The sequence below is a fragment of the Engystomops pustulosus genome, chromosome 9 (assembly GCF_040894005.1).
Source record: "Engystomops pustulosus chromosome 9, aEngPut4.maternal, whole genome shotgun sequence".
Classification (NCBI taxonomy): domain Eukaryota; kingdom Metazoa; phylum Chordata; class Amphibia; order Anura; family Leptodactylidae; genus Engystomops; species Engystomops pustulosus.
The window spans coordinates 63,944,444-63,965,714 of record NC_092419.1 but is presented as its reverse complement, the minus strand read 5'-3'; the positions used below and the strand labels follow the sequence as shown (position 1 = coordinate 63,965,714).

The window sequence follows — 21,271 nt, the reverse complement described above, 5'->3', positions numbered from 1 at the left end:
CATTTCAAATTGAACCTTCTTTTACTATCTCATAGAGAAACTAAAACAATTTTCAAGTTCAAAAAGGTCAACAGGACTTGGGATTCCCAGCCAGTCTCCCATGCTGGAACTTGCCAAGCCTTAAGCTGCATCGCTGCTGCGATCTGACAAGAGCACGCACATTCAGCTTAGAATGGCCGTTGACAGTAGCTGTTCAATTTGAACCTTCTTTTACTATCTCATAGAGAAACTAACACAATTTTCAGGTTCAAAAAGGTCAACAGAACTTGGGATTCCCAGCCAGTCTCCCATGCTGGTACTTACCAAGCCTTAAGCTGCATTGCTGCTGCGATCTGAAGAGAGCAGGCACATTCAGCTTAGAATGGCCGTTGAAAGCAGCTTTTCAATTTGAACCTTCTTTTACTATCTCATAGAGAAACTAACACATTTTCAGGTTCAAAAAGGTCAACGGAACTTGGAATTCCCAGCCAGTCTCCCATGCTGGTACTTGCCAAGCCTTAAGTTGCATTGCTGCTGCGATCTGACGAGAGCACGCACATTCAGCTTAGAATGGCCGTTGACAGCAGCTGTTCAATTTGAACCTTCTTTTACTATCTCATACAGAAACTAACACAATTTTCAGGTTCAAAAAGGTCAAAGGTACTTGGGATTCCCAGCCAGTCTCCCATGCTGGTACTTGCCAAGCCTTAAGCTGCATTGCTGCTGCGATCTGACGAAAGCAGCCACATTCAGCTTAGAATGGCCGTTGACAGCAGCTGTTCAATTTGAACCTTCTTTTACTATCTCATAGAGAAACTAACACATTTTCAGGTTCAAAAAGGTCAACGGAACTTGGAATTCCCAGCCAGTCTCCCATGCTGGTACTTGCCAAGCCTTAAGTTGCATTGCTGCTGCGATCTGACGAGAGCACGCACATTCAGCTTAGAATGGCCGTTGACAGCAGCTGTTCAATTTGAACCTTCTTTTACTATCTCATACAGAAACTAACACAATTTTCAGGTTCAAAAAGGTCAAAGGTACTTGGGATTCCCAGCCAGTCTCCCATGCTGGTACTTGCCAAGCCTTAAGCTGCATTGCTGCTGCGATCTGACGAGAGCAGGCACATTCAGCTTAGAATGGCCATTGGCAGCAGCTGTTCAATTTGAACCTTCTTTTACTATCTCATAGAGAAACTAACACAATTTTCAGGTGCAAAAAGGTCTACAGAACTTGGGATTCCCAGCCAGTCTCCCATGCTGGTACTTGCCAAGCCTTAAGCTGCATTGCTGCTGCGATCTGACGAGAGCAGGCACATTCAGCTTAGAATGGCCGTTGACAGCAGTTGTTCAATTTGAACCTTCTTCTACTATCTCATAGAGAAACTAACACAATTTTCTGGTTCAAACAAGTCACCAGAACTTGGGATTCCCAGCCAGTCTCCCATGCTGGTACTTGCCAAGCCTTAAGCTGCATCGCTGCTGCGATCTGACAAGAGCACGCACATTCAGCTTAGAATGGCCGTTGACAGCAGCTGTTCAATTTGAACCTTCTTTTACTATCTCATAGAGAAACTAACACAATTTTCAGGTTCAAAAAGGTCAACGGAACTTGGGATTCCCAGCCAGTCTCCCATGCTGGTACTTGCCAAGCCTTAAGCTGCATTGCTGCTGTGATCTGGCGAGAGCAGGCACATTCAGCTTAGAATGGCCATTGACAGCAGTTGTTCAATTTGAACCTTCTTCTACTATCTTATATAGAAACTAACACAATTTTCAGGTTCAAAAAGGTCACCAGAACTTGGGATTCCAAGCCAGTCTCCCATGCTGGTACTTGCCAAGCCTTAAGCTGCATTGCTGCTGCAATCTGACAAGAGCAGGCACATTCAGCTTAGAATGGCCGTTGACAGCAGCTGTTCAATTTGAACCTTCTTTTGCTATCTCATAGAGAAACGAACACAATTTTCAGGTTAAAAAAGGTCAACGGAACTTGGGATTCCCAGCCAGTCTCCCATGCTGGTACTTGCCAAGCCTTAAGCTGCATTGCTGCTGTGATCTGACGAGAGCAGGCACATTCAGCTTAGAATGGCCGTTGACAGCAGCTGTTCAATTTGAACCTTCTTCTACTATCTCATATAGAAACTAACACAATTTTCAGGTTCAAAAAGGTCACCAGAACTTGGGATTCCAAGCCAGTCTCCCATGCTGGTACTTGCCAAGCCTTAAGCTGCATTGCTGCTGCAATCTGACAAGAGCAGGCACATTCAGCTTAGAATGGCCGTTGACAGCAGCTGTTCAATTTGAACCTTCTTTTACTATCTCATAGAGAAACTAACACAATTTTCAGGTTCAAAAAGGTCACCAGAACTTGGGATTCCAAGCCAGTCTCCCATGCTGGTACTTGCCAAGCCTTAAGCTGCATCGCTGCTGCGATCTGACAAGAGCACGCACATTCAGCTTAGAATGGCCGTTGACAGCAGCTGTTCAATTTGAACCTTCTTTTACTATCTCATAGAGAAACTAACACATTTTCAGGTTCAAAAAGGTCAACAGAACTTGGGATTCCCAGCCAGTCTCCCATGCTGGTACTTGCCAAGCCTTAAGCTGCATTGCTGCTGCGATCTGACGAGAGCATGCACATTTGGCTTAGAATGGCCGTTGACAGCAGCTGTTCAATTTGAACCTTCTTTTACTATCTCATAGAGAAACTAACACAATTTTCAGGTTCAAAAAGGTCAACAGGACTTGGGATTCCCAGCCAGTCTCCCATGCTGGTACTTGCCAAGCCTTAAGCTGCATTGCTGCTGCGATCTGACGAGAACAGGCACATTCAGCTTAGAATGGCCGTTGACAGCAGCTGTTCAATTTGAACCTTCTTTTACTATCTCATAGAGAAACTAACACATTTTCAGGTTCAAAAAGGTCAACGGAACTTGGAATTCCCAGCCAGTCTCCCATGCTGGTACTTGCCAAGCCTTAAGTTGCATTGCTGCTGCGATCTGACGAGAGCAGGCAAATTCAGCTTAGAATGGCCGTTGACAGCAGCTGTTCAATTTGAACCTTCTTTTGCTATCTCATAGAGAAACTAACACAATTTTCAGGTTCAAAACAGTCAACGGAACTTGGGATTCCCAGCCAGTCTCCCATGCTGGTACTTGCCAAGCCTTAAGCTGCATTGCTGCTGCGATCTGACGAGAGCAGGCACATTCAGCTTAGAATTGCCGTTGACAGCAGCTGTTCAATTTGAACCTTCTTTTACTATCTCATAGAGAAACTAACACAATTTTCAGGTTCAAAAAGGTCAACAGAACTTGGGATTCCCAGCCAGTCTCCCATGCTGGTACTTGCCAAGCCTTAATCTGCATCGCTGCTGCGATCTGAAAAGAGCACACACATTCAGCTTAGAATGGCCGTTGACAGCAGTTGTTCAATTTGAACCTTCTTCTACTATCTCATAGAGAAACTAACACAATTTTCAGGTTCAAAAAGGTCACCAGAACTTGGGATTCCCAGCCAGTCTCCCATGCTGGTACTTGCCAAGCCTTAAGCTGCATCGCTGCTGCGATCTGACAAGCGCACGCACATTCAGCTTAGAATTGCCGTTGACAGCAGCTTTTCAATTTGAACCTTCTTTTACTATCTCATAGAGAAACTAACACAATTTTCAGGTTCAAAAAGGTCAACGGAACTTGGGATTCCCAGCCAGTCTCCCATGCTGGTACTTGCCAAGCCTTAAGCTGCATTGCTGCTGCGATCTGACGAGAGCAGGCACATTAAGCTTAGAATGGCCATTGACAGCAGCTGTTCAATTTGAACCTTCTTTTACTATCTCATATAGAAACTAACACAATTTTCAGGTTCAAAAAGGTCACCAGAACTTGGGATTCCAAGCCAGTCTCCCATGCTGGTACTTGCAAGACTTAAGCTGCATCGCTGCTGCGATCTGACAAGAGCACGCACATTCAGTTTAGAATGGCCGTTGACAGCAGCTGTTCAATTTGAACCTTCTTTTACTATCTCATAGAGAAACTAACACAATTTTCAGGTTCAAAAAGGTCAACGGGACTTGGGATTCCTAGCCAGTCTCCCATGCTGGTACTTGCCAAGCCTTAAGCTGCATTGCTGCTGCGATCTGACGAGAGCAGGCACATTCAGCTTAGAATGGCCGTTGACAGCAGCTGTTCAATTTGAACCTTCTTTTGCTATCTCATAGAGAAACTAACACAATTTTCAGGTTCAAAACGGTCAACGGAACTTGGGATTCCCAGCCAGTCTCCCATGCTGGTACTTGCCAAGCCTTAAGCTGCATTGCTGCTGCGATCTGACGAGAGCAGGCACATTCAGCTTAGAATTGCCGTTGACAGCAGCTGTTCAATTTGAACCTTCTTTTACTATCTCATAGAGAAACTAACACAATTTTCAGGTTCAAAAAGGTCAACAGAACTTGGGATTCCCAGCCAGTCTCCCATGCTGGTACTTGCCAAGCCTTAATCTGCATCGCTGCTGCGATCTGAAAAGAGCACACACATTCAGCTTAGAATGGCCGTTGACAGCAGTTGTTCAATTTGAACCTTCTTCTACTATCTCATAGAGAAACTAACACAATTTTCAGGTTCAAAAAGGTCACCAGAACTTGGGATTCCCAGCCAGTCTCCCATGCTGGTACTTGCCAAGCCTTAAGCTGCATCGCTGCTGCGATCTGACAAGAGCACGCACATTCAGCTTAGAATTGCCGTTGACAGCAGCTTTTCAATTTGAACCTTCTTTTACTATCTCATACAGAAACTAACACAATTTTCAGGTTCAAAAAGGTCAACGGAACTTGGGATTCCCAGCCAGTCTCCCATGCTGGTACTTGCCAAGCCTTAAGCTGCATTGCTGCTGCGATCTGACGAGAGCAGTCACATTAAGCTTAGAATGGCCATTGACAGCAGCTGTTCAATTTGAACCTTCTTTTACTATCTCATATAGAAACTAACACAATTTTCAGGTTCAAAAAGGTCACCAGAACTTGGGATTCCAAGCCAGTCTCCCATGCTGGTACTTGCAAGACTTAAGCTGCATCGCTGCTGCGATCTGACAAGAGCACGCACATTCAGCTTAGAATGGCCGTTGACAGCAGCTGTTCAATTTGAACCTTCTTTTACTATCTCATAGAGAAACTAACACAATTTTCAGGTTCAAAAAGGGCAACGGAACTTGGGATTCCCAGCCAGTCTCCCATGCTGGTACTTGCCAAGCCTTAAGCTGCATTGCTGCTGCGATCTGGAGAGAGCAGGCACATTCAGCTTAGAATGGCCATTGACAGAAGTTGTTCAATTTAAACCTTCTTCTACTATCTTATATAGAAACTAACACAATTTTCAGGTTCAAAAAGGTCACCAGAACTTGGGATTCCAAGCCAGTCTCCCATGCTTGTACTTGCCAAGCCTTAAGCTGCATTGCTGCTGCAATCTGACAAGAGCAGGCACATTCAGCTTAGAATGGCCGTTGACAGCAGCTGTTCAATTTGAACCTTCTTTTGCTATCTCATAGAGAAACTAACACAATTTTCAGGTTCAAAAAGGTCACCAGAACTTGGGATTCCAAGCCAATCTCCCATGCTGGTACTTGCCAAGCCTTAAGCTGCATCACTGCTGCGATCTGACAAGAGCACACACATTCAGCTTAGAATTGCCGTTGACAGCAGCTGTTCAATTTGAACCTTCTTTTACTATCTCATAGAGAAACTAACACATTTTCAGGTTCAAAAAGGTCAACAGAACTTGGGATTCCCAGCTAGTCTCCCATGCTGGTACTTGCCAAGCCTTAAGCTGCATTGCTGCTGCGATCTGACGAGAGCAGGCACATTCAGCTTAGAATGGCCGTTGACAGCAGCTGTTCAATTTGAACCTTCTTTTACTATCTCATAGAGAAACTAACACAATTTTCAGGTTCAAAAAGGTCAACAGAACTTGGGATTCCCAGCCAGTCTCCCATGCTGGTACTTGCCAAGCCTTAATCTGCATCACTGCTGCGATCTGAAAAGAGCACACACATTCAGCTTAGAATGGCCGTTGACAGCAGTTGTTCAATTTGAACCTTCTTCTACTATCTCATAGAGAAACTAACACAATTTTCAGGTTCAAAAAGGTCACCAGAACTTGGGATTCCCAGCCAGTCTCCCATGCTGGTACTTGCCAAGCCTTAAGCTGCATCGCTGCTGCGATCTGACAAGAGCACGCACATTCAGCTTAGAATTGCCGTTGACAGCAGCTTTTCAATTTGAACCTTCTTTTACTATCTCATACAGAAACTTACACAATTTTCAGGTTCAAAAAGGTCAACGGAACTTGGGATTCCCAGCCAGTCTCCCATGCTGGTACTTGCCAAGCCTTAAGCTGCATTGCTGCTGCGATCTGACGAGAGCAGGCACATTAAGCTTAGAATGGCCATTGACAGCAGCTGTTCAATTTGAACCTTCTTTTACTATCTCATATAGAAACTAACACAATTTTCAGGTTCAAAAAGGTCACCAGAACTTGGGATTCCAAGCCAGTCTCCCATGCTGGTACTTGCAAGACTTAAGCTGCATCGCTGCTGCGATCTGACAAGAGCACGCACATTCAGCTTAGAATGGCCGTTGACAGCAGCTGTTCAATTTGAACCTTCTTTTACTATCTCATAGAGAAACTAACACAATTTTCAGGTTCAAAAAGGTCAACGGGACTTGGGATTCCTAGCCAGTCTCCCATGCTGGTACTTGCCAAGCCTTAAGCTGCATTGCTGCTGCGATCTGACGAGAGCAGGCACATTCAGCTTAGAAAGGCCGTTGACAGCAGTTGTTCAATTTGAACCTTCTTCTACTATCTCATAGAGAAACTAACACAATTTTCAGGTTCAAAAAGGTCACCAGAACTTGGGATTCCCAGCCAGTCTCCCATGCTGGTACTTGCCAAGCCTTAAGCTGCATCGCTGCTGCGATCTGACAAGAGCACGCACATTCAGCTTAGAATTGCCGTTGACAGCAGCTTTTCAATTTGAACCTTCTTTTACTATCTCATACAGAAACTAACACAATTTTCAGGTTCAAAAAGGTCAACGGAACTTGGGATTCCCAGCCAGTCTCCCATGCTGGTACTTGCCAAGCCTTAAGCTGCATTGCTGCTGCGATCTGGAGAGAGCAGGCACATTCAGCTTAGAATGGCCATTGACAGCAGTTGTTCAATTTGAACCTTCTTCTACTATCTTATATAGAAACTAACACAATTTTCAGGTTCAAAAAGGTCACCAGAACTTGGGATTCCAAGCCAGTCTCCCATGCTTGTACTTGCCAAGCCTTAAGCTGCATTGCTGCTGCGATCTGACGAGAGCAGTCACATTAAGCTTAGAATGGCCATTGACAGCAGCTGTTCAATTTGAACCTTCTTTTACTATCTCATATAGAAACTAACACAATTTTCAGGTTCAAAAAGGTCACCAGAACTTGGGATTCCCAGCCAGTCTCCCATGCTGGTACTTGCCAAGCCTTAAGCTGCATTGCTGCTGCGATCTGACGAGAGCAGGCACATTCAGCTTAGAATGGCCGTTGACAGCAGCTGTTCAATTTGAACCTTCTTTTACTATCTCATAGAGAAACTAACACATGTTCAGGTTCAAAAAGGTAAACAGAACTTGGAATTCCAAGCCAGTCTCCCATGCTGGTACTTGCCAAGCCTTAAGTTGCATTGCTGCTGCGATCTGACGAGAGCAGGCAAATTCAGCTTAGAATGGCCGTTGACAGCAGCTGTTCAATTTGAACCTTCTTTTGCTATCTCATAGAGAAACTAACACAATTTTCAGGTTCAAAACGGTCAACGGAACTTGGGATTCCCAGCCAGTCTCCCATGCTGGTACTTGCCAAGCCTTAAGCTGCATTGCTGCTGCGATCTGACGAGAGCAGGCACATTCAGCTTAGAATTGCCGTTGACAGCAGCTGTTCAATTTGAACCTTCTTTTACTATCTCATAGAGAAACTAACACAATTTTCAGGTTCAAAAAGGTCAACAGAACTTGGGATTCCCAGCCAGTCTCATATGCTGGTACTTGCCAAGCCTTAATCTGCATCGCTGCTGCGATCTGAAAAGAGCACACACATTCAGCTTAGAATGGCCGTTGACAGCAGTTGTTCAATTTGAACCTTCTTCTACTATCTCATAGAGAAACTAACACAATTTTCAGGTTCAAAAAGGTCACCAGAACTTGGGATTCCCAGCCAGTCTCCCATGCTGGTACTAGCCAAGCCTTAAGCTGCATCGCTGCTGCGATCTGACAAGAGCACGCACATTCAGCTTAGAATTGCCGTTGACAGCAGCTTTTCAATTTGAACCTTCTTTTACTATCTCATACAGAAACTAACACAATTTTCAGGTTCAAAAAAGTCAACGGAACTTGGGATTCCCAGCCAGTCTCCCATGCTGGTACTTGCCAAGCCTTAAGCTGCATTGCTGCTGCGATCTGACGAGAGCAGGCACATTAAGCTTAGAATGGCCATTGACAGCAGCTGTTCAATTTGATCCTTCTTTTACTATCTCATAGAGAAACTAACACAATTTTCAGGTTCAGAAAGGTCACCAGAACTTGGGATTCCCAGCCAGTCTCCCATGCTGGTACTAGCCAAGCCTTAAGCTGCATCGCTGCTGCGATCTGACAAGAGCACGCACATTCAGCTTAGAATTGCCGTTGACAGCAGCTTTTCAATTTGAACCTTCTTTTGCTATCTCATAGAGAAACTAACACAATTTTCAGGTTCAAAACGGTCAACGGAACTTGGGATTCCCAGCCAGTCTCCCATGCTGGTACTTGCCAAGCCTTAAGCTGCATCACTGCTGCGATCTGACAAGAGCACGCACATTCAGCTTAGAATGGCCGTTGACAGCAACTGTTCAATTTGAACCTTCTTTTACTATCTCATAGAGAAACTAACACAATTTTCAGGTTCAAAAAGCTCAACGGAACTTGGGATTCCCAGCTAGTCTCCCATGCTGGTACTTGCCAAGCCTTAAGCTGCATTCCTGCTGCGATCTGACAAGAGCAGGCACATTCAGCTTAGAATGGCCGTTGACAGCAGCATTTCAAATTGAACCTTCTTTTACTATCTCATAGAGAAACTAACACAATTTTCAGGTTAAAAAAGGTCAACGGAACTTGGGATTCCCAGCCAGTCTCCCATGCTGGTACTTGCCAAGCCTTAAGCTGCATTGCTGCTGCGATCTGACGAGAGCAGGCACATTCAGCTTAGAATGGCCATTGACAGCAGTTGTTCAATTTGAACCTTCTTCTACTATCTCATATAGAAACTAACACAATTTTCAGGTTCAAAAAGGTCACCAGAACTTGGGATTCCAAGCCAGTCTCCCATGCTGGTACTTGCCAAGCCTTAAGCTGTATCGCTGCTGCGATCTGACAAGAGCACGCACATTCAGCTTAGAATGGCCGTTGACAGCAGCTGTTCAATTTGAACCTTCTTTTACTATCTCATAGAGAAACTAACACAATTTTCAGGTTCAAAAAGGTCACCAGAACTTGGGATTCCAAGCCAGTCTCCCATGCTGGTACTTGCCAAGCCTTAAGCTGCATCGCTGCTGCGATCTGACAAGAGCACGCACATTCAGCTTAGAATGGCCGTTGACAGCAGCTGTTCAATTTGAACCTTCTTTTACTATCTCATAGAGAAACTAACACATTTTCAGGTTCAAAAAGGTCAACAGAACTTGGGATTCCCAGCCAGTCTCCCATGCTGGTACTTGCCAAGCGTTAAGCTGCATTGCTGCTACGATCTGACGAGCGCAGGCACATTCAGCTTAGAATGGCCGTTGACAGCAGCTGTTCAATTTGAACCTTCTTTTACTATCTCATAGAGAAACTAACACAATTTTCAGGTTCAAAAAGGTCAACGGAACTTGGGATTCCCAGCCAGTCTCCCATGCTGGTACTTGCCAAGCCTTAAGCTGCATTGCTGCTGCGTTCTGACGAGAGCAGGCACATTCAGCTTAGAATGGCCGTTGACAGCAGCTGTTCAATTTGAACCTTCTTTTACTATCTCATAGAGAAACTAACACATTTTCAGGTTCAAAAAGGTCAACGGAACTTGGAATTCCCAGCCAGTCTCCCATGCTGGTACTTGCCAAGCCTTAAGTTGCATTGCTACTGCGATCTAACGAGAGCAGGCAAATTCAGCTTAGAATGGCCGTTGACAGCAGCTGTTCAATTTGAACCTTCTTTTACTATCTCATAGAGAAACTAACACAATTTTCAGGTTAAAAAAGGTCAACAGAACTTGGGATTCCCAGCCAGTCTCCCATGCTGGTACTTGCCAAGCCTTAAGCTGCATTGCTGCTGCGATCTGACGAGAGCAGGCACATTCAGCTTAGAATGGCCGTTGACAGCAGCTGTTCAATTTGAACCTTCTTTTGCTATCTCATAGAGAAACTAACACAATTTTCAGGTTCAAAAAGGTCAACAGAACTTGGGATTCCCAGCCAGTCTCCCATGCTGGTACTTGCCAAGCCTTAAGCTGCAATGCTGCTGCGATCTGACGAGAGCAGGCACATTCAGCTTAGAATGGCCGTTGACAGCAGCTGTTCAATTTGAACCTTCTTTTGCTATCTCATAGAGAAACTAACACAATTTTCAGGTTAAAAAAGGTCAACGGAACTTGGGATTCCCAGCCAGTCTCCCATGCTGGTACTTGCCAAGCCTTAAGCTGCATTGCTGCTGCGATCTGACGAGAGCAGGCACATTCAGCTTAGAATGGCCATTGACAGCAGTTGTTCAATTTGAACCTTCTTCTACTATCTCATATAGAAACTAACACAATTTTCAGGTTCAAAAAGGTCACCAGAACTTGGGATTCCAAGCCAGTCTCCCATGCTGGTACTTGCCAAGTCTTAAGCTGCATCGCTGCTGCGATCTGACAAGAGCACGCACATTCAGCTTAGAATGGCCGTTGACAGCAGCTGTTCAATTTGAACCTTCTTTTACTATCTCATAGAGAAACTAACACAATTTTCAGGTTCAAAAAGGTCACCAGAACTTGGGATTCCAAGCCAGTCTCCGATGCTGGTACTTGCCAAGCCTTAAGCTGCATCGCTGCTGCGATCTGACAAGAGCACGCACATTCAGCTTAGAATGGCCGTTGACAGCAGCTGTTCAATTTGAACCTTCTTTTACTATCTCATAGAGAAACTAACACATTTTCAGGTTCAAAAAGGTCAACAGAACTTGGGATTCCAAGCCAGTCTCCCATGCTGGTACTTGCCAAGCGTTAAGCTGCATTGCTGCTACGATCTGACGAGAGCAGGCACATTCAGCTTAGAATGGCCGTTGACAGCAGCTGTTCAATTTGAACCTTCTTTTACTATCTCATAGAGAAACTAACACATTTTCAGGTTCAAAAAGGTCAACGGAACTTGGAATTCCCAGCCAGTCTCCCATGCTGGTACTTGCCAAGCCTTAAGCTGCATTGCTGCTGCGATCTGACGAGAGCAGGCAAATTCAGCTTAGAATGGCCGTTGACAGCAGCTGTTCAATTTGAACCTTCTTTTACTATCTCATAGAGAAACTAACACAATTTTCAGGTTAAAAAAGGTCAACAGAACTTGGGATTCCCAGCCAGTCTCCCATGCTGGTACTTGCCAAGCCTTAAGCTGCATTGCTGCTGCAATCTGACGAGAGCAGGCACATTCAGCTTAGAATGGCCGTTGACAGCAGCTGTTCAATTTGAACCTTCTTTTGCTATCTCATAGAGAAACTAACACAATTTTCAGGTTCAAAAAGGTCAACGGAACTTGGGATTCCCAGCCAGTCTCCCATGCTGGTACTTGCCAAGCCTTAAGCTGCATTGCTGCTGCGATCTGACGAGAGCAGGCACATTCAGCTTAGAATTGCCGTTGACAGCAGCTGTTCAATTTGAACCTTCTTTTACTATCTTATAGAGAAACTAACACAATTTTCAGGTTCAAAAAGGTCAACAGAACTTGGGATTCCCAGCCAGTCTCCCATGCTGGTACTTTCCAAGCCTTAAGCTGCATCGCTGCTGCGATCTTAAAAGAGCACACACATTCAGCTTAGAATGGCCGTTGACAGCAGTTGTTCAATTTGAACCTTCTTCCACTATCTCATAGAGAAACTAACACAATTTTCTGGTTCAAAAAGGTCACCAGAACTTGGGATTCCCAGCCAGTCTCCCATGCTGGTACTTGCCAAGCCTTAAGCTGCATCGCTGCTGCGATCTGACAAGAGCACGCACATTCAGCTTAGAATGGCCGTTGACAGCAGCTGTTCAATTTGAACCTTCTTTTACTATCTCATAGGGAAACTAACACAATTTTCAGGTTCAAAAAGGTCAACGGAACTTGGGATTCCCAGCCAGTCTCCCATGCTGGTACTTGCCAAGCCTTAAGCTGCATTGCTGCTGCGATCTGACGAGAGCAGGCACATTCAGCTTAGAATGGCCGTTGAAAGCAGCTGTTCAATTTGAACCTTCTTTTACTATCTCATAGAGAAACTAACACAATTTTCAGGTTCAAAAAGGTCAACGGAACTTGGGATTCCCAGCCAGTCTCCCATGCTTGTACTTGCCAAGCCTTAAGATGCATTGCTGCTGCGATCTGACGAGAGCAGGCACATTCAGCTTAGAATGGCCGTTGACAGCAGCTGTTCAATTTGAACCTTCTTTTACTATCTCATAGAGAAACTAACACATTTTCAGGTTCAAAAAGGTCAACGGAACTTGGAATTCCCAGCCAGTCTCCCATGCTGGTACTTGCCAAGCCTTAAGCTGCATTGCTGCTGCGATCTGACGAGCGCAGGCACATTCAGCTTAGAATGGCCGTTGACAGCAGCTGTTCAATTTGAACCTTCTTTTACTATCTCATAGAGAAACTAACACAATTTTCAGGTTCAAAAAGGTCAACAGAACTTGGGATTCCCAGCCAGTCTCCCATGCTGGTACTTGCCAAGCCTTAAGCTGCATTGCTGCTGTGATCTGACGAGAGCAGGCACATTCAGCTTAGAATGGCCGTTGACAGCAGCCGTTCAATTTGAACCTTCTTTTACTATCTCATAGAGAAAATAACTAAATTTTCAGGTTCAAAAAGGTCAACGGATCTTGGGATTCCTACCCAGTCTCCCATGCTGGTACTTGCCAAGCCTTAAGCTGCTGCGATCTGACGAGAGCAGGAACATTCAGCTTAGAATGGCCGTTGACAGCAGCTGTTCAATTTGAACCTTCTTTTACTATCTCATAGAGAAACTAACACAATTTTCAGGTTCAAAAAGGTCAACAGAACTTGGGATTCCCAGCCAGTCTCCCATGCTGGTACTTGCCAAGCCTTAAGCTGCATTGCTGCTGCGATCTGATGAGAGCAGGCACATTCAGCTTAGAATGGCCGTTGACAGCAGCTGTTCAATTTGAACCTTCTTTTACTATCTCATAGAGAAACTAACACAATTTTCAGGTTCAAAAAGGTCAACGGAACTTGGGATTCCCAGCCAGTCTCCCATGCTGGTACTTGCCAAGCCTTAAGATGCATTGCTGCTGCGATCTGACGAAAGCAGCCACATTCAGCTTAGAATGGCCGTTGACAGCAGCTGTTCAATTTGAACCTTCTTTTACTATCTCATAGAGAAACTAACACATTTTCAGGTTCAAAAAGGTCAACGGAACTTGGAATTCCCAGCCAGTCTCCCATGCTGGTACTTGCCAAGCCTTAAGTTGCATTGCTGCTGCGATCTGACGAGAGCAGGCAAATTCAGCTTAGAATGGCCGTTGACAGCAGCTGTTCAATTTGAACCTTCTTTTACTATCTCATAGAGAAACTAACACAATTTTCAGGTTCAAAAAGGTCAACAGAACTTGGGATTCCCAGCCAGTCTCCCATGCTGGTACTTGCCAAGCCTTAAGCTGCATCGCTGCTGCGATCTGAAAAGAGCACACACATTCAGCTTAGAATGGCCGTTGACAGCAGTTGTTCAATTTGAACCTTCTTCCACTATCTCATAGAGAAACTAACACAATTTTCAGGTTCAAAAAGGTCACCAGAACTTGGGATTTCCAGCCAGTCTCCCATGCTGGAACTTGCCAAGCCTTAAGCTGCATCGCTGCTGCGATCTGACAAGAGCACGCACATTCAGCTTAGAATGGCCGTTGACTGCAGCTGTTCAATTTGAACCTTTTTTTACTATCTCATAGAGAAACTAACACAATTTTCAGGTTCAAAAAGGTCAACAGAACTTGGGATTCCCAGCCAGTCTCCCATGCTGGTACTTGCCAAGCCTTAAGCTGCATCGCTGCTGCGATCTGAAAAGAGCACACACATTCAGCTTAGAATGGCCGTTGACAGCAGTTGTTCAATTTGAACCTTCTTCCACTATCTCATAGAGAAACTAACACAATTTTCAGGTTCAAAAAGGTCACCAGAACTTGGGATTCCCAGCCAGTCTCCCATGCTGGAACTTGCCAAGCCTTAAGCTGCATCGCTGCTGCGATCTGACAAGAGCACGCACATTCAGCTTAGAATGGCCGTTGACAGCAGCTGTTCAATTTGAACCTTCTTTTACTATCTCATAGAGAAACTAACACAATTTTCAGGTTCAAAAAGGTCACCAGAACTTGGGATTCCAAGCCAGTCTCCCATGCTGGTACTTGCCAAGCCTTAAGCTGCATCGCTGCTGCGATCTGACAAGAGCACGCACATTCAGCTTAGAATGGCCGTTGACAGCAGCTGTTCAATTTGAACCTTCTTTTACTATCTCATAGAGAAACTAACACATTTTCAGGTTCAAAAAGGTCAACAGAACTTGGGATTCCCAGCCAGTCTCCCATGCTGGTACTTGCCAAGCGTTAAGCTGCATTGCTGCTACGATCTGACGAGAGCAGGCACATTCAGCTTAGAATGGCCGGTGACAGCAGCTGTTCAATTTGAACCTTCTTTTACTATCTCATAGAGAAACTAACACAATTTTCAGGTTCAAAAAGGTCAACGGAACTTGGGATTCCCAGCCAGTCTCCCATGCTGGTACTTGCCAAGCCTTAAGCTGCATTGCTGCTGCGATCTGACGAGAGCAGGCACATTCAGCTTAGAATGGCCGTTGACAGCAGCTGTTCAATTTGAACCTTCTTTTACTATCTCATAGAGAAACTAACACATTTTCAGGTTCAAAAAGGTCAACGGAACTTGGAATTCCCAGCCAGTCTCCCATGCTGGTACTTGCCAAGCCTTAAGTTGCATTGCTGCTGCGATCTGACGAGAGCAGGCAAATTCAGCTTAGAATGGCCGTTGACAGCAGCTGTTCAATTTGAACCTTCTTTTACTATCTCATAGAGAAACTAACACAATTTTCAGGTTAAAAAAGGTCAACAGAACTTGGGATTCCCAGCCAGTCTCCCATGCTGGTACTTGCCAAGCCTTAAGCTGCATTGCTGCTGCGATCTGACAAGAGCAGCCACATTCAGCTTAGAATGGCCGTTGACAGCAGCTGTTCAATTTGAACCTTCTTTTGCTATCTCATAGAGAAACTAACACAATTTTCAGGTTCAAAAATGTCAACGGAACTTTGGATTCCCAGCCAGTCTCCCATGCTGGTACTTGCCAAGCCTTAAGCTGCTGCGATCTGACGAGAGCAGGCACATTCAGCTTAGAATGGCCGTTGACAGCAGCTGTTCAATTTGAACCTTCTTTTACTATCTCATAGAGAAACTAACACATTTTCAGGTTCAAAAAGGTCAACAGAACTTGGGATTCCCAGCCAGTCTCCCATGCTGGTACTTGCCAAGCCTTAAGCTGCATTGCTGCTGCGATCTGACGAGAGCAGGCACATTCAGCTTAGAATGGCCGTTGACAGCAGCTGTTCAATTTGAACCTTCTTTTGCTATCTCATAGAGAAACTAACACAATTTTAAGGTTCAAAAAGGTCAACGGAACTTGGAATTCCCAGCCAGTCTCCCATGCTGGTACTTGCCAAGCCTTAAGCTGCATTGCTGCTGCGATCTGACGAGAGCAGGCACATTCAGCTTAGAATGGCCGTTGACAGCAGCTGTTCAATTTGAACCTTCTTTTACTATCTCATAGAGAAACTAACACATTTTCAGGTTCAAAAAGGTCAACAGAACTTGGGATTCCCAGCCAGTCTCCCATGCTGGTACTTGCCAAGCCTTAAGCTGCATTGCTGCTGCGATCTGACGAGAGCAGGCACATTCAGCTTAGAATGGCCGTTGACAGCAGCTGTTCAATTTGAACCTTCTTTTGCTATCTCATAGAGAAACTAACACAATTTTAAGGTTCAAAAAGGTCAACGGAACTTGGGATTCCCAGCCAGTCTCCCATGCTGGTACTTGCCAAGCCTTAAGCTGCATTGCTGCTGCATTGCTGCTGCGATCTGACGAGAGCAGGCACATTCAGCTTAGAATTGCCGTTGACAGCAGCTGTTCAATTTGAACCTTCTTTTACTATCTCATAGAGAAACTAACACAATTTTCAGGTTCAAAAAGGTCAACAGAACTTGGGATTCCCAGCCAGTCTCCCATGCTGGTACTTGCCAAGCCTTAAGCTGCATCGCTGCTGCGATCTGACAAGAGCACACACATTCAGCTTAGAATGGCCGTTGACAGCAGTTGTTCAATTTGAACCTTCTTCTACTATCTCATATAGAAACTAACACAATTTTCAGGTTCAAAAAGGTCACCAGAACTTGGGATTCCAAGCCAGTCTCCCATGCTGGTACTTGCCAAGCCTTAAGCTGCATTGCTGCTGCGATCTGACGAGAGCATGCACATTCAGCTTAGAATGGCCGTTGACAGCAGCTGTTCAATTTGAACCTTCTTTTACTATCTCATAGAGAAACTAACAATTTTCAGGTTAAAAAAGGTCAAGAGAACTTGGGATTCCCAGCCAGTCTCCCATGCTGGTACTTGCCAAGCCTTAAGCTGCATTGCTGCTGCGATCTGACGAGTGCAGGCACATTCAGCTTAGAATGGCCGTTGACAGCAGCTGTTCAATTTGAACCTTCTTTTGCTATCTCATAGAGAAACTAACACAATTTTCAGGTTCAAAAAGGTCAACGGAACTTGGGATTCCCAGCCAGTCTCCCATGCTGGTACTTGCCAAGCCTTAAGCTGCATTGCTGCTGCGATCTGACGAGAGCAGGCACATTCAGCTTAGAATTGCCGTTGACAGCAGCTGTTCAATTTGAACCTTCTTTTACTATCTCATAGAGAAACTAACACAATTTTCAGGTTAAAAAAGGTCAACAGAACTTGGGATTCCCAGCCAGTCCCCCATGCTTGTACTTGCCAAGCCTTAAGCTGCATTGCTGCTGCGATCTGACGAGAGCAGGCACATTCAGCTTAGAATGGCCGTTGACAGCAGCTGTTCAATTTGAACCTTCTTTTGCTATCTCATAGAGAAACTAACACAATTTTCAGGTTCAAAAAGGTCAACGGAACTTGGGATTCCCAGCCAGTCTCCCATGCTGGTACTTGCCAAGCCTTAAGCTGCATTGCTGCAGCGATCTGACGAGAGCAGGCACATTCAGCTTAGAATGGCCGTTGACAGCAGTTGTTCAATTTGAACCTTCTTCTACTATCTCATATAGAAACTAACACAATTTTCAGGTTCAAAAAGGTCACCAGAACTTGGGATTCCAAGCCAGTCTCCCATGCTGGTACTTGCCAAGCCTTAAGCTGCATTGCTGCTGCGATCTGACAAGAGCAGGCACATTCAGCTTAGAATGGCCGTTGACAGCAGCTGTTCAATTTGAACCTTCTTTTACTATCTCATAGAGAAACTAACACAATTTTCAGGTTCAAAAAGGTCAACAGAACTTGGGATTCCCAGCCAGTCTCCCATGCTGGTACTTGCCAAGCCTTAAGCTGCATTGCTGCTGCGATCTGACAAGAGCAGGCACATTCAGCTTAGAATGGCCGTTGACAGCAGCTGTTCAATTTGAACCTTCTTTTGCTATCTCATAGAGAAACTAACACAATTTTCAGGTTCAAAAAGGTCAACGGAACTTGGGATTCCCAGCCAGTCTCCCATGCTGGTACTTGCCAAGCCTTAAGCTGCATTGCTGCTGCGATCTGACGAGAGCAGGCACATTCAGCTTAGAATGGCCGTTGACAGCAGCTTTTCAATTTGAACCTTCTTTTACTATCTCATAGAGAAACTAACACATTTTCAGGTTCAAAAAGGTCAACGGAACTTGGAATTCCCAGCCAGTCTCCCATGCTGGTAGTTGCCAAGCCTTAAGCTGCATTGCTGCTGCGATCTGACGAGAGCAGGCACATTCAGCTTAGAATTGCCGTTGACAGCAGCTGTTCATTTTGAACCTACTTTTAATATCTCATAGAGAAACTAACACAATTTTCAGGTTCAAAAAGGTCAACAGAACTTGGGATTCCCAGCCAGTCTCCCATGCTGGTACTTGCCAAGCCTTAAGCTGCATCGCTGCTGCGATCTGACAAGAGCACACACATTCAGCTTAGAATGGCCGTTGACAGCAGTTGTTCAATTTGAACCTTCTTTTACTATCTCATATAGAAACTAACACAATTTTCAGGTTCAAAAAGGTCACCAGAACTTGGGATTCCCAGCCAGTCTCCCATGCTGGTACTTGCCAAGCCTTAAGCTGCATTGCTGCTGCGATCTGACAACAGCAGGCACATTCAGCTTAGAATGGCCGTTGACAGCAGCATTTCAAATTGAACCTTCTTTTACTATCTCATAGAGAAACTAAAACAATTTTCAAGTTCAAAAAGGTCAACAGAACTTGGGATTCCCAACCAGTCTCCCATGCTGGAACTTGCCAAGCCTTAAGCTGCATCGCTGCTGCGATCTGACAAGAGCACGCACATTCAGCTTAGAATGGCCGTTGACAGCAGCTGTTCAATTTGAACCTTCTTTTACTATCTCATAGAGAAACTAACACAATTTTCAGGTTCAAAAAGGTCAACAGAACTTGGGATTCCCAGCCAGTCTCCCATGCTGGTACTTACCAAGCCTTAAGCTGCATTGCTGCTGCGATCTGACGAGAGCAGGCACATTCAGCTTAGAATGGCCGTTGACAGCAGCTGTTCAATTTGAACCTTCTTTTGCTATCTCATAGAGAAACTAACACAATTTTCAGGTTAAAAAAGGTCAAAGGAACTTGGGATTCCCAGCCAGTCTCCCATGCTGGTACTTGCCAAGCCTTAAGCTGCATTGCTGCTGCGATCTGACGAGAGCAGGCACATTCAGCTTAGAATGGCCATTGACAGCAGTTGTTCAATTTGAACCTTCTTCTACTATCTCATATAGAAACTAACACAATTTCCGGGTTCAAAAAGGTCACCAGAACTTGGGATTCCAAGCCAGTCTCCCATGCTGGTACTTGCCAAGCCTTACGCTGCATCGCTGCTGCGATCTGACAAGAGCACGCACATTCAGCTTAGAATGGCCGTTGACAGCAGCTGTTCAATTTGAACCTTCTTTTACTATCTCATAGAGAAACTAACACAATTTTCAGGTTCAAAAAGGTCACCAGAACTTGGGATTCCAAGCCAGTCTCCCATGCTGGTACTTGCCAAGCCTTAAGCTGCATCGCTGCTGCGATCTGACAAGAGCACGCACATTCAGCTTAGAATGGCCGTTGACAGCAGCTGTTCAATTTGAACCTTCTTTTACTATCTCATAGAGAAACTAACACATTTTCAGGTTCAAAAAGGTCAACAGAACTTGGGATTCCCAGCCAGTCTCCCATGCTGGTACTTGCCAAGCGTTAAGCTGCATTGCTGCTACGATCTGACGAGAGCAGGCACATTCAGCTTAGAATGGCCGTTGACAGCAGCTGTTCAATTTGAACCTTCTTTTACTATCTCATAGAGAAACTAACACAATTTTCAGGTTCAAAAAGGTCAACGGAACTTGGGATTCCCAGCCAGTCTCCCATGCTGGTACTTGCCAAGCCTTAAGCTGCATTGCTGCTGCGATCTTAAAAGAGCACACACATTCAGCTTAGAATGGCCGTTGACAGCAGTTGTTCAATTTGAACCTTCTTCCACTATCTCATAGAGAAACTAACACAATTTTCTGGTTCAAAAAGGTCACCAGAACTTGGGATTCCCAGCCAGTCTCCCATGCTGGTACTTGCCAAGCCTTAAGCTGCATCGCTGCTGCGATCTGACAAGAGCACGCACATTCAGCTTAGAATGGCCGTTGACAGCAGCTGTTCAATTTGAACCTTCTTTTACTATCTTATAGGGAAACTAACACAATTTTCAGGTTCAAAAAGGTCAACGGAACTTGGGATTCCCAGCCAGTCTCCCATGCTGGTACTTGCCAAGCCTTAAGCTGCATTGCTGCTGCGATCTGACGAGAGCAGGCACATTCAGCTTAGAATGGCCGTTGAAAGCAGCTGTTCAATTTGAACCTTCTTTTACTATCTCATAGAGAAACTAACACAATTTTCAGGTTCAAAAAGGTCAACGGAACTTGGGATTCCCAGCCAGTCTCCCATGCTTGTACTTGCCAAGCCTTAAGATGCATTGCTGCTGCGATCTGACGAGAGCAGGCACATTCAGCTTAGAATGGCCGTTGACAGCAGCTGTTCAATTTGAACCTTCTTTTACTATCTCATAGAGAAACTAACACATTTTCAGGTTCAAAAAGGTCAACGGAACTTGGAATTCCCAGCCAGTCTCCCATGCTGGTACTTGCCAAGCCTTAAGCTGCATTGCTGCTGCGATCTGACGAGCGCAGGCACATTCAGCTTAGAATGGCCGTTGACAGCAGCTGTTCAATTTGAACCTTCTTTTACTATCTCATAGAGAAACTAACACAATTTTCAGGTTCAAAAAGGTCAACAGAACTTGGGATTCCCAGCCAGTCTCCCATGCTGGTACTTGCCAAGCCTTAAGCTGCATTGCTGCTGTGATCTGACGAGAGCAGGCACATTCAGCTTAGAATGGCCGTTGACAGCAGCCGTTCAATTTGAACCTTCTTTTACTATCTCATAGAGAAAATAACTAAATTTTCAGGTTCAAAAAGGTCAACGGATCTTGGGATTCCTACCCAGTCTCCCATGCTGGTACTTGCCAAGCCTTAAGCTGCTGCGATCTGACGAGAGCAGGAACATTCAGCTTAGAATGGCCGTTGACAGCAGCTGTTCAATTTGAACCTTCTTTTACTATCTCATAGAGAAACTAACACATTTTCAGGTTCAAAAAGGTCAACAGAACTTGGGATTCCCAGCCAGTCTCCCATGCTGGTACTTGCCAAGCGTTAAGCTGCATTGCTGCTACG

The 21,271-nt window shown here is 45.0% G+C and overlaps 55 pseudogenes; all 55 read right to left on the bottom strand.

Moving 5' to 3' along the window:
• Nucleotides 1-254: 254 nt before the first annotated feature.
• Nucleotides 255-373, bottom strand: LOC140089161 (5S ribosomal RNA; annotated as a pseudogene).
• A 69-nt stretch (nt 374-442) lies between these two features.
• Nucleotides 443-561, bottom strand: LOC140095249 (5S ribosomal RNA; annotated as a pseudogene).
• Nucleotides 562-819: 258 nt separating this feature from the next.
• On the bottom strand, nt 820-938 carry LOC140095247 (5S ribosomal RNA; annotated as a pseudogene).
• Nucleotides 939-1,008: 70 nt separating this feature from the next.
• Nucleotides 1,009-1,127, bottom strand: LOC140092260 (5S ribosomal RNA; annotated as a pseudogene).
• Nucleotides 1,128-1,197: 70 nt separating this feature from the next.
• On the bottom strand, nt 1,198-1,316 carry LOC140084643 (5S ribosomal RNA; annotated as a pseudogene).
• A 259-nt stretch (nt 1,317-1,575) lies between these two features.
• Nucleotides 1,576-1,694, bottom strand: LOC140098696 (5S ribosomal RNA; annotated as a pseudogene).
• A 259-nt stretch (nt 1,695-1,953) lies between these two features.
• On the bottom strand, nt 1,954-2,072 carry LOC140087966 (5S ribosomal RNA; annotated as a pseudogene).
• Nucleotides 2,073-2,708: 636 nt separating this feature from the next.
• On the bottom strand, nt 2,709-2,827 carry LOC140085397 (5S ribosomal RNA; annotated as a pseudogene).
• A 69-nt stretch (nt 2,828-2,896) lies between these two features.
• Nucleotides 2,897-3,015, bottom strand: LOC140093514 (5S ribosomal RNA; annotated as a pseudogene).
• Nucleotides 3,016-3,085: 70 nt separating this feature from the next.
• LOC140085041 (5S ribosomal RNA) lies at nt 3,086-3,204 on the bottom strand (annotated as a pseudogene).
• A 448-nt stretch (nt 3,205-3,652) lies between these two features.
• On the bottom strand, nt 3,653-3,771 carry LOC140087299 (5S ribosomal RNA; annotated as a pseudogene).
• Nucleotides 3,772-4,029: 258 nt separating this feature from the next.
• On the bottom strand, nt 4,030-4,148 carry LOC140085381 (5S ribosomal RNA; annotated as a pseudogene).
• A 70-nt stretch (nt 4,149-4,218) lies between these two features.
• On the bottom strand, nt 4,219-4,337 carry LOC140083929 (5S ribosomal RNA; annotated as a pseudogene).
• A 448-nt stretch (nt 4,338-4,785) lies between these two features.
• Nucleotides 4,786-4,904, bottom strand: LOC140096690 (5S ribosomal RNA; annotated as a pseudogene).
• Nucleotides 4,905-5,728: 824 nt separating this feature from the next.
• LOC140078528 (5S ribosomal RNA) lies at nt 5,729-5,847 on the bottom strand (annotated as a pseudogene).
• A 448-nt stretch (nt 5,848-6,295) lies between these two features.
• LOC140087297 (5S ribosomal RNA) lies at nt 6,296-6,414 on the bottom strand (annotated as a pseudogene).
• Nucleotides 6,415-6,672: 258 nt separating this feature from the next.
• On the bottom strand, nt 6,673-6,791 carry LOC140093772 (5S ribosomal RNA; annotated as a pseudogene).
• A 259-nt stretch (nt 6,792-7,050) lies between these two features.
• On the bottom strand, nt 7,051-7,169 carry LOC140095442 (5S ribosomal RNA; annotated as a pseudogene).
• A 259-nt stretch (nt 7,170-7,428) lies between these two features.
• LOC140092817 (5S ribosomal RNA) lies at nt 7,429-7,547 on the bottom strand (annotated as a pseudogene).
• A 258-nt stretch (nt 7,548-7,805) lies between these two features.
• LOC140083928 (5S ribosomal RNA) lies at nt 7,806-7,924 on the bottom strand (annotated as a pseudogene).
• A 448-nt stretch (nt 7,925-8,372) lies between these two features.
• LOC140089296 (5S ribosomal RNA) lies at nt 8,373-8,491 on the bottom strand (annotated as a pseudogene).
• Nucleotides 8,492-8,750: 259 nt separating this feature from the next.
• On the bottom strand, nt 8,751-8,869 carry LOC140094545 (5S ribosomal RNA; annotated as a pseudogene).
• Nucleotides 8,870-9,128: 259 nt separating this feature from the next.
• LOC140082739 (5S ribosomal RNA) lies at nt 9,129-9,247 on the bottom strand (annotated as a pseudogene).
• A 636-nt stretch (nt 9,248-9,883) lies between these two features.
• Nucleotides 9,884-10,002, bottom strand: LOC140092100 (5S ribosomal RNA; annotated as a pseudogene).
• Nucleotides 10,003-10,071: 69 nt separating this feature from the next.
• Nucleotides 10,072-10,190, bottom strand: LOC140095510 (5S ribosomal RNA; annotated as a pseudogene).
• A 70-nt stretch (nt 10,191-10,260) lies between these two features.
• LOC140079313 (5S ribosomal RNA) lies at nt 10,261-10,379 on the bottom strand (annotated as a pseudogene).
• A 70-nt stretch (nt 10,380-10,449) lies between these two features.
• On the bottom strand, nt 10,450-10,568 carry LOC140093213 (5S ribosomal RNA; annotated as a pseudogene).
• Nucleotides 10,569-10,638: 70 nt separating this feature from the next.
• On the bottom strand, nt 10,639-10,757 carry LOC140082738 (5S ribosomal RNA; annotated as a pseudogene).
• Nucleotides 10,758-11,392: 635 nt separating this feature from the next.
• On the bottom strand, nt 11,393-11,511 carry LOC140083443 (5S ribosomal RNA; annotated as a pseudogene).
• Nucleotides 11,512-11,581: 70 nt separating this feature from the next.
• On the bottom strand, nt 11,582-11,700 carry LOC140089606 (5S ribosomal RNA; annotated as a pseudogene).
• A 70-nt stretch (nt 11,701-11,770) lies between these two features.
• LOC140083927 (5S ribosomal RNA) lies at nt 11,771-11,889 on the bottom strand (annotated as a pseudogene).
• A 448-nt stretch (nt 11,890-12,337) lies between these two features.
• LOC140084799 (5S ribosomal RNA) lies at nt 12,338-12,456 on the bottom strand (annotated as a pseudogene).
• A 70-nt stretch (nt 12,457-12,526) lies between these two features.
• LOC140095606 (5S ribosomal RNA) lies at nt 12,527-12,645 on the bottom strand (annotated as a pseudogene).
• A 69-nt stretch (nt 12,646-12,714) lies between these two features.
• On the bottom strand, nt 12,715-12,833 carry LOC140088577 (5S ribosomal RNA; annotated as a pseudogene).
• A 70-nt stretch (nt 12,834-12,903) lies between these two features.
• Nucleotides 12,904-13,022, bottom strand: LOC140090486 (5S ribosomal RNA; annotated as a pseudogene).
• A 251-nt stretch (nt 13,023-13,273) lies between these two features.
• LOC140079913 (5S ribosomal RNA) lies at nt 13,274-13,392 on the bottom strand (annotated as a pseudogene).
• A 258-nt stretch (nt 13,393-13,650) lies between these two features.
• On the bottom strand, nt 13,651-13,769 carry LOC140093511 (5S ribosomal RNA; annotated as a pseudogene).
• Nucleotides 13,770-14,972: 1,203 nt separating this feature from the next.
• Nucleotides 14,973-15,091, bottom strand: LOC140093065 (5S ribosomal RNA; annotated as a pseudogene).
• A 69-nt stretch (nt 15,092-15,160) lies between these two features.
• LOC140093510 (5S ribosomal RNA) lies at nt 15,161-15,279 on the bottom strand (annotated as a pseudogene).
• A 70-nt stretch (nt 15,280-15,349) lies between these two features.
• LOC140098743 (5S ribosomal RNA) lies at nt 15,350-15,468 on the bottom strand (annotated as a pseudogene).
• Nucleotides 15,469-15,718: 250 nt separating this feature from the next.
• On the bottom strand, nt 15,719-15,837 carry LOC140079312 (5S ribosomal RNA; annotated as a pseudogene).
• Nucleotides 15,838-15,907: 70 nt separating this feature from the next.
• Nucleotides 15,908-16,026, bottom strand: LOC140083211 (5S ribosomal RNA; annotated as a pseudogene).
• Nucleotides 16,027-16,095: 69 nt separating this feature from the next.
• LOC140079311 (5S ribosomal RNA) lies at nt 16,096-16,214 on the bottom strand (annotated as a pseudogene).
• An 835-nt stretch (nt 16,215-17,049) lies between these two features.
• Nucleotides 17,050-17,168, bottom strand: LOC140083926 (5S ribosomal RNA; annotated as a pseudogene).
• A 70-nt stretch (nt 17,169-17,238) lies between these two features.
• Nucleotides 17,239-17,357, bottom strand: LOC140089975 (5S ribosomal RNA; annotated as a pseudogene).
• A 70-nt stretch (nt 17,358-17,427) lies between these two features.
• LOC140086156 (5S ribosomal RNA) lies at nt 17,428-17,546 on the bottom strand (annotated as a pseudogene).
• Nucleotides 17,547-17,805: 259 nt separating this feature from the next.
• On the bottom strand, nt 17,806-17,924 carry LOC140091039 (5S ribosomal RNA; annotated as a pseudogene).
• Nucleotides 17,925-17,994: 70 nt separating this feature from the next.
• Nucleotides 17,995-18,113, bottom strand: LOC140093053 (5S ribosomal RNA; annotated as a pseudogene).
• A 69-nt stretch (nt 18,114-18,182) lies between these two features.
• On the bottom strand, nt 18,183-18,301 carry LOC140093952 (5S ribosomal RNA; annotated as a pseudogene).
• A 637-nt stretch (nt 18,302-18,938) lies between these two features.
• Nucleotides 18,939-19,057, bottom strand: LOC140086535 (5S ribosomal RNA; annotated as a pseudogene).
• A 70-nt stretch (nt 19,058-19,127) lies between these two features.
• On the bottom strand, nt 19,128-19,246 carry LOC140090590 (5S ribosomal RNA; annotated as a pseudogene).
• Nucleotides 19,247-20,260: 1,014 nt separating this feature from the next.
• LOC140084798 (5S ribosomal RNA) lies at nt 20,261-20,379 on the bottom strand (annotated as a pseudogene).
• Nucleotides 20,380-20,449: 70 nt separating this feature from the next.
• On the bottom strand, nt 20,450-20,568 carry LOC140095605 (5S ribosomal RNA; annotated as a pseudogene).
• A 69-nt stretch (nt 20,569-20,637) lies between these two features.
• LOC140088576 (5S ribosomal RNA) lies at nt 20,638-20,756 on the bottom strand (annotated as a pseudogene).
• A 70-nt stretch (nt 20,757-20,826) lies between these two features.
• LOC140090485 (5S ribosomal RNA) lies at nt 20,827-20,945 on the bottom strand (annotated as a pseudogene).
• Between the last annotated feature and the right edge of the window lie 326 nt (nt 20,946-21,271).